This window comes from Pinus tabuliformis, chromosome 4_1 (assembly GCF_031772625.1).
Source record: "Pinus tabuliformis cultivar Carrire ecotype Pingquan chromosome 4_1, CPIR1, whole genome shotgun sequence".
NCBI classification, from domain to species: Eukaryota; Viridiplantae; Streptophyta; class Pinopsida; order Pinales; family Pinaceae; genus Pinus; species Pinus tabuliformis.
This window is the reverse complement of record NC_142303.1, coordinates 16,093,989-16,110,021: the sequence shown is the minus strand read 5'-3', so window position 1 is coordinate 16,110,021 and position 16,033 is coordinate 16,093,989. Positions and strand designations below refer to the sequence as shown.

The 16,033-nt window shown below is 38.3% G+C and overlaps 1 pseudogene; it reads right to left on the bottom strand.

The window, feature by feature from the left end:
- Positions 1 to 1,936: 1,936 nt before the first annotated feature.
- Positions 1,937 to 3,627, bottom strand: LOC149173989 (sucrose synthase 4 pseudogene; annotated as a pseudogene).
- Positions 3,628 to 16,033: the final 12,406 nt, after the last annotated feature.

Genomic DNA, 16,033 nt, shown 5'->3' with positions numbered 1-16,033 from the left:
AGGAGTGGTACAGGTGCTCTGCAAGTCGTTTTTCCAATCTGAACCAACAAAGACTTGTAAATTCAAAGACCTAGTTACGTTGACATAATTTGCTAGTTGTCAGTAAAGAGAATGAATAGAAGTGTGACCTGCAATGAAACCATGTATTTTAACTCATGCAACTAAGCAAACAAAAGTCTGAACTTGTAACCAACTTCTACACATGAAGATCAAACACTAGTGATTGCATGGCAAAGCAAAATCAGTGTTTTTGTGGGCAGCAAAGTCATCCTAGTCACAGCTCCTGATCCCACTGAGGGAGAGGTGAAACCACAGATGTTTGTTGGCCCTTTTCTTGAAGCTTTTTCTGTTAGCAACCGATCAACTAAATCTGAGCATGAAAAGTTATTTTACTCATCAAAAACAACCTAAATAACAAAACAAGATTTAAATCTAAATAGCAGATTTTATTCTAAGAATGCAGCAAAGACACATGAAAGTAAACAAAGGAGGTACTAGGCACTTGAGATGGGCCCAACCCCAAGAGCTACAGCCTCCTAAGAGAGATTTAGAGCTGGTGCAAAGCTGGATTCATCTTTATTGAGCAAGAAAAGAAGAGTTACATCAAAACTGTCCACAAGGAGAACTTGAAAATGTGTTGAAAGCAAAGCTAATCTACTGCCTAAAAATCGAACTACAAAATGACTACAAAATGAATACAAAATGACTATAAAGTGACTAACTGAAATGAGCCCCTAAGCCCTCTTATTTATACAAATTGAGGACCCCAACAGTCCTCCTAAACTTTAGGGACTCGGCTGCCCAAAACTTGCAGTTAACAGCAGTCCTACTTGACTTGCTTGGCTGCCCTTGTGTTAATTGATTTGGTGGCCCTTGAACTCTGAGCTGATGGTGGAGAATTCGAGGTAAGGGCCCATAAATGAAGGGGACACCTTCCTACAAATCCTCTCCACGAATTTGACTGCCAAGTGCTCATTTCAACCCTTGATTTTGTCTCCAAATTGACCAAAAGGGCTACACAAAGCACACATTAGACTTGTTGGCATAATGACTAACCCAATTCACTCTATTAGCATAAATATAATAAAAAACATGCAATAAACTAATGAGAATGGTGGATTAAGTCGAATTATGAGGTTGAATGAGCCCATATAATTATCCATTTTTGGGGCTCATCATCACCCCCCTACTGAAAGTGTTGCTCATCCTATGAGCAACCAATCTATCTCCTCATCTTTGATGGCCCTAGTGGCCTCCCTATCATGCCAAGCCTCTAAATTTTTGTCCTCTTCGTGGTCAGGAACCATGCTTTTCTCTCTACTTCTTCCCACTGCCTACTCCTTTTCCTAGAGAATTTTCAGCTTTGGTATGATTGTGCAAGTATATTCAATCAGATTGTGGCAATGGTGGTGAAAGGAGATGAAACCAGTGGAGGATGGAAGAAAAGAGTGGCCGCATGCCTCCTCAATAGACTTCAAGCTTCAAATCCCTCTCCATAATCGATTCTGGCCTGCCCAAAGGCTCTACAGGATGTTTCTGGTAGAAATACAGAACTTCCTGTAGAAAGTCCTGTATCTTCCTGTAGAAGGTTGAACCATGACTAGATTGTGTCTGAACCCTAAAAAAATGAGTGCTCATGGAGGGGATGGATGTGAGGATGCCTGGGAACTTGGTAGGGACCCTTCTGCTTGTGTTGGGAGGCACCCTTTCCACATTGTGTTCCTGCAACCTGCAACAATTTCCACGGATTAAACTTGTTTGTTTTTTCTCTCTGTTTCTTCCTTCTTTTTCTTTCTTGCTTTTCCTCTTGCTTTTCCAGTGGCTTTTCTTGTGATGGTTTGCCCTAGGTTTTCTTTCCCTTAGTTTCCTTACCCTTAGTTTTCTTCTCTACCTCAATATCTTGCTTCCTCACGCTCTGTTTTGGCTTGTGCACTGATCAGAATGGGAATTCTGTATATGGTTTCCTCCCCAGAACGTGGAGGACAGTATCCCTCAAGTGTTTGTTCTTTGCAAACCATTCAACCAGTCCTGTCATGTTTTTCACTCTATCGAGTCTTGCCATAGAAAAGATAATGGGCTTTTTACGGTCATTCAAAATACACATGTGTTCAGCTGTCTGTTCAGGATTGAACAAGAGTTCCTCAATTGAACCATGTAAAGCAGTAAGACGATGCTGCTTCTCTATATAAGGGAAATAAATCTGCATGTCTGCTCCAGGAGAAACAATGTTGAACTTGGGATCAAAAACATCAATTCCATGAACCACACGATAAAGACCAGGAAGGGTGAAAGTAGTGTGGCTCTCATACTGTCCAACAATATCCTTGCTTCCAGCAATCTCTTGATATGTGCTAATGATAATAAAATCTACATGATTCATTGCAATTAGATCTGCAGTAAACTGGCAAGAGAAATGAATTTTTCTTCATATGTTTTCCAGTATATGTTTGAATCTGGGTATTTGGTCTTCAAAGCATGGGCTATGTTGCACTGAGTGATTCCTTGTCTATGTGAAATCAGAGATGCAACTAAATTTCCATCACTGTAATTGCCAATGATCAGATCAGGTTGACCTTTTAGCTCTGTCGTTACTTCATTTAATACATCCTCTGAAAATCTTTCCAAGTAAGGCCACACATCAAATCGAGAAACCCATTTTTGCAGAACTCCTTTTTTTGTTCTAAAGGGTACCCAGAGTATCCTTGAATGTTTTGTTTCACCAATTCTTTCAATTCGTTGATTGCATGTTGTACCATAGGCCTCAAGAATCAGCCGAGTCACCACAATAATTTCAGGTTTGATGTCCAATCCTTGATGTTTTATTCTCAGCAACATTTCATTCTCCAATGCACGAACTTGATCAAGTATATACACAACCTGTCCACCAATATCTGGAATTCCTAAAACATTTGCTTGGAAAAAGTAACCCTGAGGTGAAAGAATCACAACGTTAAAGACCATAGGAATCCTTCCTAGAAACGTTTCTAAAGTTGATGGATCAGGGGCTTGCAAAGTCTCCAAGAGCAAATGAATCATATCCAAGACATGTTCTGCATTGTCTCCCCATCCTTTTTCCAATCCCATTTCTTGTAATTTGTATTCAAACTCTGTATATGGTGTATTCTTAGGGAACTTTTTAAGATGTTCCTCTGCCTTTACCAAGACTGAGCGTAGCTTTGACAAACTTTTTATTCTCTCATTCAACATCAGCTTCTAGCCTCTGTAGCTGTGTGCTCGAAGGAAACCCAGCAAGGGATGCATGCTTTCTCTATCATGGAATAATCTTGAGGACAAATGCCGATTGAGAAATTGAACTCCACTACCAATGGAAGATGGCCGTGTTGGGCGAGGAAAAGATTCATTGAAGGGCTCAAGGTCTAGCTCCAATGCATATTTATCCTTGACACTTTCATCCACAAGGTGCTCCTTGAATTCCAAATATTCAGCCACAGAAAGTTGTTCAATAGCAAGTTCATCAACATTGACACAGACAAAATCCCACACACCAGGCCTTGGTCGTACTGCAAGAACAATCCATAGTGGAAGAATGATGGCCTCTTGTGTGGACCTTAACACATCTCCAAATAGCCCATCTTTGAGCATTTGAAGTTCATCATTCTCTCCCATTACCTTTGTTAGTCCATCTAATAAATGATGAAGCTAAAAAATCTTCTTCCCTTGCGCTACATATCTCTCTTCAGGCTCCAAATTTGATGAAGAAAAACTCAGGCTTTTCTGCTCTGGAAGGCTTTACTATGTAGGACGTCTTCCTGTAGAAACGCCTGTAGAGTGCCCCTGTGCCTCTGAGCGAGCCTGATATGCAATAGAATTTCGAAAACAGGTAGAAAAACTCTATGGAGGACGACAGGTTAACCGATTGTGCACACTTCAGTTGAGGATGTGGAAAGTGCAGATGAACAACAGTTCGTGAGTTTCAGCTGAGCTGTCTTTAATTACTGCATGATTTGTGGTGAGGTGGAAAAAACATGTGCGCTGGCTTTTTCGAACTGCAGTGATGTTATGAACTGCATGTCTTCTTCTATCTGTTAATCATCTGATGTCCTGTGCGCTGGAGTTCAACACGTCCACCACTGCCTGTGTTTTTCAACTTCCACGTGAATGACTATACACGCATGCTGCGTGATTTTTGCCTGGATGAGTGCAATCGAATATGGCTAGCTTCCTGGCTGAATCCCCCCATCTCATTCGTTCATGCAGTGCTTAGATTAGATTCATGCAATAGAGGAACAAGTTTTAGTCACGTACCTGAAGTCAAATGGTTGCTGTGAGGTGATTTTTGCTGCTACATGCATTTGTTTCGGTGGTTGCATGATGGCTCCTTTGTGCTATAAGCTCTTTTCTGTCTGATGTGTGGTTATTTTGCTTGTGCAGGTATCCTCTAGCCAGATCTAAGCTGCAGGAGTTCATTTCCACGTCCAAATCTGCACCCTCAAGCTGTTGCTTCTGAATTTTCACAGGACTGAAACTTGTTTTCACCATTGCTCCTGAACGATAGATCGGATAGATATGAAACTTGCTGAGCATGTTCCTATCATCATGATGCACCTCCCATAGCAAAATTACAATCAATGGATGCACAAATTTTGAGAAAAATGGAAAATGGCTGAAGATTTCAGAGATCAATTTCTTGGAAACCATGCATCGGAATTGGCTGAAACTGCTTGGGTAGGTTACTATCACCCATATGCATCTCCCCATGAAATATCTTTTGAAACGGATGCACGGATGTGGAGAAAATGCAAAAATGGCTGAAGGTGATGGAGGCTGATTTCTTGGAAACCGTTCATCGCAATTGGCTGAAACCGCTCAGGAATGTTGCCATCACCCCTGTACAATTACCCATAAAACGGTTTTTCAAATGGATGCATGGTTTTCAAGTTAGGGCAAAAACAAATTCTGTTCTATGTATTTTTTCTTCAAAGCATTCTGCAAGTTTTTGCATGGTGAAAAAGAATGAGCTTGGGCTGTGATGCAGGCATGGAGATGATGGAGGAGGAGTTTGAAAATTGCAGGAGGACTTCTGAACCCTTGAGGAAGCTACCATGTTCGCCAAACTACTTTTTTTGCAATCCATTTTTAACTTCTTGTAATTTCTACAGGAAGTTCCTGTAGAAAACACAGTTTTCATAAAAGAAGCAAAATGAGGCGGAAAAAATGATGGAAAAGGGTGAGGGATGGACACAGAGGTGCTTGCAGGCCTAACCAACAGATTCCCACCATCAGATTCCCTTTTAAAATTGAATTTGGTTCGTCCAAAGGTTCTACAGGATGTTTCCTGTAGAAATACAGAACTTCCTGTAGAAGGCACAAAAATTCCTTTGTCTTTGCTTTGAGTGATCCTCCTGACCTGCAATGTCCTTCTTACAACCTGCAATTATCCAATGGAAATTAGGTTTATTTTTATTTTTCTTTTTCTCTTTTTTTGAAAAACAACTAGGGCGCCTCATGGAGGTTTTCACCCTAATTGCCTGCCCTGGGCGCCTCCAAGGAAGGTTTTCACCCAGGGATCTTATTCCCTTTTTATTTTCTCTTCTTTCCAACCCATTGACCGCCTCATGGAGGTTTTCAATCAATGAGCCAATCTAAGGCGCCTCCGAGGAGGTTTTCACCTTAGATTTTTATTTTCTTCTTATTTTCATTTTTTTCTCTTTTTTTCCTACCCTACCCTACTTGAAAAACAAAATCATTTTCAAGTATGAGAATACTTCCAATGGAGCCATGTGCACATCGAGATTAGAGACAAGATGATGTGAAGGCTCGAAATGCATGCTTTGACAAGTATCCGGATTTCAGAGACCAAATGATCTGACTTTGAAGGGATCAAACATAGCTGAGGAAGATAGTACCGCTGCAACTTAGTGACTGTTTAGAACTATGTCTCAATATAGCTTTGATATCCTTGGTCCTTTTGCTAATCTGGATCATTCTCCATATCTTCTTCTATCATGACCTTCACATCTTCCTCTTTGTGCTGATTTTTCTCTTGACTACATGGAGGGGTTGATGGTAGCCATGAGGGAGCTTTCTTGATTTCTGCTTCTGATGTTTTCTCTTCATCAAGTTTAGCCCATGGTGATTTGATTTCCTCTTTTGAATCTTCTTTTTCCTTTGGTCCTTCAATGTTGTCAATGTAATCCCTGCTTTGCAACACTCTTCCTGAGCTATAGTGAAGATCATTGAGCTCAAGAGGAGTCATTTGGACATGTTGTGTCCCAGCATTGCAATTGTGTTGAGCTACTCCAATGGACAGGTTTGGAAATGGTGGTATGGGTAGCTGAGTGGGGGCGTAGATTTGAGATGGATGTGGATGGGGTTGTGGTTGGGCAGGCATTTGGGGTTGCCTTGGTGGAGCAGGAGGCAATGGTTGTGGACAAGCATGTGGTGGAGGAAAAGAAGCGGGAGGAGTGTTGTATTGGGGCCTCCACCCCTGATGAGGTGCATTCCACTGAGGCTGTGGCTGAGCATAAGAGTGAAACAAATGAGCAGCTGGTTGGGCATAATATGGATCTATGAAGGAATAAGGAGGAGGTATGAACCAGGAAGGATGAGCAGGGGAACCCCAAGAAGCCATGAAAGTGGCTTGATAGGGGTCATAATAGGTCTCGGATGTCCCTTGCAGTTCCTGCTGATAAGATCTAGGTTCATGTGGCCTCCTTTGGTTCATATAGTAGAGTGATTTAGTGGCTCCTTTTTCCCTCTGATATGCAGCTTTGATCCCAGGCAAGGAAGGGCACTGATTCATAGGATGGTATTCTTCACAGACGAAACACACTTCTACAGAGTGCATTGGACATTCGTCCCTAGGATGCTTTCTAGTGCACCTGGGAAAAAAGATGGCCAAATCCCTCTTGATTCCTCTTTCTTCCTTTGTATTTGCAGGGTATCCAATTGCATGGCAAGAAACTGCCTCATATCACTCTTGAAATCTTCCATCTGATTTTCAAATTCATTTTTGGACAAGGTACTGCTCCCAACATTTCTGCTTGTAGCCATTTGCTCCAGAGGAATGGTTTCTTCTTCTTCTTCCCTTGAGGTTCTTCAAATATGTCTTGTTGTCCACCTAAGGGTTCTTTAATCACAGCCATCGAAGAAGAGAGAATGTTGGTTGTGTGAAGCAGTGGGGGTGTTGTGCAATCATTTTTCTAACTTATCTCTACTCCTAAAAGGCATGAAATGAAATCTTTTTGGTTGATTTTTTTTTTTTCTACTTCTACCTGCAAAACTGAAATAGATTGAACTGCAACTAACTATCTTGCTAAAATGAAAATGCGGAATTGAAATGAAAGCAGGAAAGGACTAATCTATTTTTCTCAAATGAAATTGCAGGAATGAAATGTTAGTCTACGCTTGCGGAATTGAAATGCTAATCTATGAAAGAGGGAAATGCTAATCTACTTTTGCATAAACGAAATTGCATAACGGAAATGAAATAAACTACTTAGCAGAAGATTGTAGTGGAAAATAGACGAAAAGCGGCAATCACCAATACTCTGACGCTTCCCCGGCAATGGCGCCAAAAAGAGTGGTGAGCCCTAGTATTGCAGCAATAATGCTGCAACTCCTGAGACTCCCTTCTTTAATTTTATCAACCCGGTAGTTCGTAATAAACTTGGAAGCGACGGTGCTATATGCACAAGTACTAGCTCTTGCCGTAGCTGTCACTTGGTCAGCTGGCACAAGTCTGCTAGGATCTTAAACCAACTTCTATGAGCTCTTAGAAGAAGCTTTTTAATTAATGAATGAAAGCTAACTCAAAGGGGCTAATTTACTTGCAGAAAGAAACTGGAAAGCAGAAAGGAAATGCAAACCCTAGCAAACCCTAATTTTACCAGCTAGCCCTACTGATGTGAAAAAGAGGATGCAAGCTACTGAAAGAGATGCCATTGAATTCTAGGAAGGTAAAATGCATGTGTCTAAGTTATCACTATCTGAAGAAAACGTCTTTTTGTATTTTTGAATAAGTTGTCACAATTATCATGCATACAATTTAACAGTTTTTGACTGTGAAGAGGTGGATTGGCGAGAGGAAATGCTTGGAAGAGGTCTAGAAGGTTCAGAGAGGGCCTAAAGGGTCTCTAACACCCTTCCAGAGAGTTTCACAGAGTTTGGCTATCAAGAAACCTCATTCGTGAGCTTCTACAGGAACTCTGCAGGGGTTCTACAGGATGTTTCAGGAATTTCTACAGGATGTTCAGAAATTTCTACAGGATGTTTAAAAATTGGATTTTCGAGGATGGGTGAGTGAGGGAAGATGCATGAATGGATATGGAGGTAGGATAGGGGTATGAAGTGGCCCAGGGACTGGTGGATGGAGTGGTGAGAAGGTGTAGATAGCTAAGTTGGCTCAAAGAAGGCTGAAACAATGATGTACAAAAACTAGGGTTATGTGAGCAAATGTGGCAAACGTGAGGTAAGGATTCTAAGTAGAGGGTGGAGTGGATGGTGCTAATGTTGAATAAGCAGATGAAGGAGTGGTACAGGTTCTCTGCAAGTCGTTTTTCCAATCTGAACCAACAAAGACTTGTAAATTCAAAGACCTAGTTATGTTGACCTAATTTGCTAGCTGTCAGTAAAAAGAATGAACAGAAGTGTGACCTGCAATGAAACCATGTATTTTATCTCATGCAACTAAGAAAACGAAAGTCTGAACTTGTAACCAACTTCTACACATGAAGATCAAACACTAGTGATTGCATGGCAAAGCAAAATGAGTGTTTTTGTGGGCAGCAAAGTCATCCTAGTCACAACTCCTGATCCCACTGAGGGAGAGGTGAAACCACAGATGTTTGTTGGCCCTTTTCTTGAAGCTTTTTCTGTTAGCAACCGATCAACTAAATCTGAGCATGAAAAGTTATTTTACTCATCAAAAATAACCTAAATAACAAAACAATATTTAAATCTAAATAGCAGATTTTATTCTAAGAATGCAGCAAAGACACATGAAAGTAAACAAAGGAGGTACTGGGCACTTGAGATGGGCCCAACCCCAAGAGCTATAGCCTCCTAAGAGAGATTTAGAGTTGGTGCAAAGTTGGATTCATCTTTATTGAGCAAGAAAAGAAGAGTTACATCAAAACTTTCCATAAGGAGAACTTGAGAATGTGCTGAAAGCAAAGCTAATCTACTGCCTAAAAATTGAACTACAAAATGAATACAAAATGAATAAAAAATGACTATAAAGTGACTAACTAAAATGCGGCACTAAGCCCTCTTATTTATACAAATTGAGGACCCCAACAATCCTCCTAAACTTTAGGGACTCGCCTGCCCAAAACTCGCAGTTAACAGCAGTCCTACTTGACTTGCTTGGCTGCCCTTGTGTTAATTGATTTGGTGGCCCTTGAACTCCGAGCTGATGGTGGAGAATTTGAGGTAAGGGCCCATAAATGAGGGCGACACCTTCCTACAAATCCTCTCCACGAATTTGGCTGCCAAGTGCTCATTTCAACCCTTGATTTTGTCTCCAAATTGACCAAAAAGGCTACACAAAGCACACATTAGAGTTGTTGGCATAATGACTAACCCAATTCACTCTATTAGCATAAATATAATAAAAAACATGCAATAAATTAATGAGAATGGTGGATTAAGTCGAATTAGGAGGTTGAATGAGCCCATATAATTAACCATTTTTGGGGCTCATCAACTCCGACAACCAATAATCTAAAGGAAGGGAATAGAGTCTTATCCATACCGGCACCAAGGTGAAATTTTCTTGTTTTGGGACAAAGTTCATTACCCATGGTCTCATATAAAGGCCCACAAAAGCGTAAAAATAGGGTCCTCCCTCGAAAACTTTGTCTTTATCCTCTAATCTTGTGAACACCACTGTGAAGAAGCCCTTAGACCCAAGGTGAAGGTCAATTTCCCCCTTTGGTTTCAATTGGTTCCTTATCCATGCTTGCAAAGCTTTCTCCATCAACAAAATCCCCATAAATTTACATATAATAGCATACTCTGCCATGTGGTCTCTGTCTACCTGAAGCACTGGGTCACCTTAAACGACTCAAGGAATAGTGTTCAACTTGGGTTTACAGACCCCTGATATACTCATAGGAGCAGCTTTCAGACCTGCTAACCTCTGTCCTCTTCTCCTTACTAGCTTCCTCATGATTCTTTTCCTGTCCTTGAGGTTTGATTGTTTCAAATTTTTCTGTATTCTTAGACTCTATTACCACCTTCGTTGGTTTCTTGAATCGATGTGCTCCAACTTCCTTTCTTCTGTCTACAACCACTTGATTGTAGGAGGGATTTGATCCCCCTCCTTCGCACCCTGCCATGGTGACCAACAACAAAACCCTCCGTTCGCCTTTAGGGTTCCACTCCAGGTGATCCAAAGTATCTTGAATTTTATTATTTTTATTATTAACTGAGCCAACATTTAGGTTTTTGCACTCATCCCCATACTTTTGACTTTTATTATTATTATTATTACTATTATTCTTTAACTAAGCCCATATTTAGAATTGTTTACATAATTACATTACACCTACACATCTACTCTATACTCTATAAATATTGTATTTATTGTTTTTTAGGGAGGGAAATTTTAACATTTTTGAAAAAATTCAGCTTTAATTTTGATGTAACAAAGCCCTCCTAATTCCAATCTTCATTTACTTTCTAAAACAAGTAGTATATTTTCACTTTTCATAGGGCGGAGGGAAAACTAGTAGATATTTTCACTTTTCATAAGGCGGAGGGAGGGAAAACTAGTAGCATATTTTTACTTTTCACGAGGCAGAAGGGAAAATGAGATTGAAGAGAGTTGTGAATTAAGGTTTTACTTGTAGCATATTGATATCGAACCCCACCATTAGATCTTCAATCCATTAATGGTGCTTAGGTATGTTTCATTACGAGATTGAACAAAGTTGTGAATTAAGGTTTTACCAGTAGCAGATTGATATCAAACCCCACCATTAGATCTTCGATCCATTAATGGTGCCCAGGTATGTTTCATTTCTAACGTCGTTGCATTTACACCCCACTTTTAGTCTTCTTCCACATAGGGTGGAGTACACACACCTCAGATCTCTGGTTCAAAATTCACTATTTTTTTCATCCTTGCTTTTAAGTTTATTAGTAGCATATTTTTACTTTTCACGGGGAAGGAGGGAAAACGAGATTGAAGAGAGTTGTGAATTAAGGCTTTACCAATAGCAGACTAATATCAAACCCCACCATTGGATCTTCAATCCATTAATGGCATCCAGGTATGTTTCATTACTAATATCGAACCCCACCATTGGATTTTCAATCCATTAATGGTGTCCAGGTATCTTTCATTTCTATCATCACTGCATTTCCACCCCACTTTTAGTCTTCTTCCACACAAGGAGGACTGGTTCAAAATTCACTATTTTTTTCATCCTTTCTTTTAAGTTTAAGAGTAGCATATTTTCACTTTTCATAGGGCGGGAGGGAAAATGAGATTGAATAGTTTTGTGAATTAAGGTTTTAACAGTAGCTAACCAATATTGAACCCCACCATTGGATCTTCAATCCATTAATGGTGCCCAAGTATGTTTCATTTCTAACCTCACTGCATTTCTACCCCACTTTTAGTCTTCTTCCACACAGGGAGGAGTACACACACATTAGATCCCCCACCATTGGATCTTCAATCCATTAATGGCACCCAGGTATGTTTCATTTCTAACCTCACTACATTTACACCCCACTTTTAGTCTTCTTTCACACAGGGAGGAGTAAACACACTTTAGATCACTGGTTCAAAATTTACTATTTTTTTAATCCTTTCTTTTAAGTTTATGAGTAGCATATTTTCACTTTTCATAGGGTGAGAGGGAAAACAAGATTGAAGGGAGTTGTGAGTTAAGGTTTTACCTCTTCAATCCATTAATGGCGCCTAGGTATGTTTCATTTCTAACCTCGCTGCATTTCCACCCCACTTTTAGTCTTCTTCCACACAAGGAGGACTGGTTCAAAATTCACTATTTTTTCATCCTTTCTTTTAAGTTTAAGAGTAGCATATTTTCACTTTTCACAGGGTGGGAGGGAAAACGAGGGAACATAGGTAAAAGCATATGTATTTTTCCTTCTTTTATGGTTTGTCTCTATAGAGTTGATTTTACTGGGTGTACATTGTATGCATCTCAAAATTTCTCTTTAGGAAATCCTATTTTTATTCTTTCCAAGAAAAACTCTCTAGGGAATCCCAATGGATGTTTCCCCACATTCATGGATGGCATCCCTGGTAAACCCATTGGCATTGACTAGTGCACCTCACCCAAGGGATTTCAAATAGGGCACCTGCCAACACAGAACTAGCCAAATACCTAGTAACATTAATGACATTCGGTTGGGCTAACCCCTTGGGCTCAATAAATCATAATCAACTACACTATTTTCCATATTAACATATTGATCCTATTTAACATTTTGTTAGAGTAACCATAACAATCCAAGCTTGTTCTTATTTTTATTTTGGTTTTTAATTCCTTCTTTGGTGTGGTGACAACTTTATATGACTATATAGATGTTTATTTTTGTCAGAGTATATGTTGAAAAGTAGATGCTCTCTTTCATTCTACCTTGTCTGTTATGTATTTATGGAGTTCAATTTCATTATTTGTGACCAAAGAACCGTGTCAAGCATGTATACAAGGATTCTTGTATCACCATTTATAAACTGAACATTGTCCTTAAACAAGCAAAGTAGATCCTTAATGCTACATTTTTGTATCTCAGGGGAACTTCCAATCCTAATAAATGAGGTGAAATTTAAGTGTTTCCAGAATCCAAAGCTTAGGTTTCGTGAATTCACTCATATATGGTCCTGGAAAAGCGAAGTGAAATTTAATTATTTCCAAATCTTAAGTTCTGTGAATTCACTCATATTTGGTGCTAGAATATTTTGAGCAAACGGGAAGAATTTCTTTTAGTTGCATTCAAATTTTCCAAAAATAATACTAAATTTCTCTCTGACTAAAATTCTCCCTGAAATGGCTTTTGGATTGAAAATTTTGTAAATAGTTTTAGGGAAACAACCCAAAATACTTTTTCCGGATTAGAGTTTTATAACACTAGGTACTAAAACAGTCTTCTATTTTCTGTTGCAAATGTCTGATAGAGTCTTCCCAGAAATTGATCAGAAAATTAGGTAGATGTGTTGGACGAACTAAATAATTTTTAATGAATAATCACTTAACATAAATTATATATTAGGTTGCATAAATATATAACTTATAAGCATGAAATGAAGAAGAAATCTCAACGAGATTGACATATTCTTAGTTGAGTTGAATGAGGCCAAGAATAACTTTGACTAGAGGGTGTTGAAAATGGCATAATTTTGTTATGGTTGGATAGATTTTGAACTAAAAATCAGCAGTTTTCTTTCTTACATATTTTGGGAATATTTTTGTATCTCAAGTCTCAACCTTGCTGAATAATATGATTTATGCCTTGCAATGTTGAGATAGGTTGTGATACCACTTACTAGTAACCTAAACACTTTGGATGAAAATTTAGTTGTGAATTTTACTTGCAAAAGTTATAAGTGAAAATATAGATTAATTGTCCCTTGTGTAGAATTTCCTTGAAATTCTGCTACTGCTTGAATGAATAAATCTGAAACTAATTGTTTCATGAAGACAAAAAATATCTCTACCAATTTATAGTGGAATAGAACAGAAATAAAACACAATCACACTATAGCAGAAAAAATAAAATTTTCTAGTGAGCAAAGAAAACAAAATTTTCTAGGGAACCCAACTGGGAAAACCCTATGCTAGCTGTAGAAATTTAAAATACTATCCATATTAGACTCTGAGACACATTGTTCAAGACCAGGTTCATCGAATCTTATTTCTTTCCATATTCATTTTCATAGGCATTAGGGTTGTTGTCCGTCAAATTAGAGTAGCTAGAAAGTGTCTCTTTGATTTCAGAAAGCATATCAGGATCAAATTCATCCAAGAATCCCCTAGAAGGCTCGTAAGTATCAAGAATAAAGGTCTTTTTTTATTTTATTTCATCACATGCATCCATCATAATCACCGATTTGTCTTCATTTCTTTCACAATCATTTTCAATGTTAGATGCAAAAGGTAATTTAGTATGATATAATCCTTAGGTAACCAACCTCAGACATATTGTTGGTTAATTTATGTTGTTTGAAGTTTATTGAGTTTGGGTTTTATCATGAAACTACTAGAAGTGTACTAGAATGGGTGAGTTGATTATCTTGATAACAATGTTATGGTTTGATTTAGTCCTTGAAAGGAACTTATAGTTGATTGTCAAAATTTCACATTCCTTTCATTTTTTTATCTTCACATATAAAAAATATCTTTATGTTATAGCCTCTAGCTAGATATATATAGTAACTTCCACTCAGAAGTTGGATGCCATCATTTTTGAGCTTGAGCTTACTCAACTTACCTTTGTTTGAGTTGAAAATGTCATTAGATCTCATTATATCGTCTATTGTAGAGCATCAATCTAATTTACCTTTTTTTTCAGTTAAAAGTGTAATTATATCTTGCTATATCATCTTTTGTAGAGAATGAATCCAATTTCTCATAGTCCATTTGCTTGAGGTATAACAAAGATACTTTAATTCATTAAACTTACTTTTCATATTCTATTTGCTGATTGTGATTCTGCAAGCCACATTTGCATTGGAAAAGGGGCATATTTAATGAAGTGTGGAAGGAGAGGGAAGATTCAGTTATGTCCCTTCAAAATTTCTAAGGTATGTAATAAAATTTTAAAAAAATGCTTCATATAATTTTGTGCTTTAACTTTTTCTTTTGATAATGGATTATTTATGTGATCTCCCCTCTCTTACACACAACTAGAGTCTAGACATACATGGTTTTTTGGGATATGTGGACAATGGACATATTTACGCTAACCATTTATCTAGAAATTTACACTGTAGAAGATCAAGCATTTACAATTGAATATTTCCTTGCCACTAAATTAGATTTGAAGAGTCGTACTCCTATTTTTCAGGCATATACCTCAATTTTAAATCAATTTATTACTGACTTTGTATAGACCTTCCATGGGAGGGCAAAGAGTGATCACTACCATTGCTTAATCTTTCTACAGACCAAGTAAAGATTCCAAATGTGTATAAATTAGTGGCTCCTTAGAGAATCCTAAGAGTGGCACTATTGTAGCAACAAGAAATTCATTTATTTTAAGTTCTTCATTAGTGCATTGACAGTATACTATTTATTCCATACAATACCTCAACAGTGTATGATCAAATTATAGTTAAGCCTGTCATAATATTTTGACTTACCCTCTTTTAGAGGGAAACTAGAGTGTGTGTCAAGCTTGCACATCACAATTGTATCATGCAAAGTTTACCTGGGACAAGTTTTGTGGATCTAAGCAGCAAGATACCTGTTGGAATTCAAGAGGCAACAATACTACAAAGTGGGAAAGAGGTTTCACAGTTAACTTGGATTTCACATTATGGTTGGAGTTGGTTTGTTGGCAAGATGTTGGATACCCCAACTTCCTTTTTATGACTGAGTGCAAGATTGAATCCTTCGACATATTCCTCGCTCAATTGTCATTAAGTGATGGGTTTTCTCAGAAGTGTTGCACACCTATAAACTTTACTAGAGTTGTTCTTGAGTCTTCAGAGGTGGTTAGCTTTTCAAAGCACACACGTACAAGAAGAGGAGAAATAATATGCCTGGCTAATTTGAAGTTATCTACCTATGAATAGGGTGTTCCCATTCATAACCCTGACAAATTTCTCTACTTCTTTCTAGTGAACAACTTTGGGACTTGCCATGAATCGTGAGACAATTCCAACCCCATAGCTATAAATTTCTTATTTAAATCTATACCCAATATATTTGAATCTGCACAAGGAGAAATCCTTTCTTGTTTTGAAAGAACCTACAATCGAATTGTACCATGTTATTTAATATTTTCTGTATTTATTCGCATCCTTGGTCTATGACATAAAGATGCAACAGGTTACCTTGCATTTTCTATACTAACACTCCTAAAACATAAT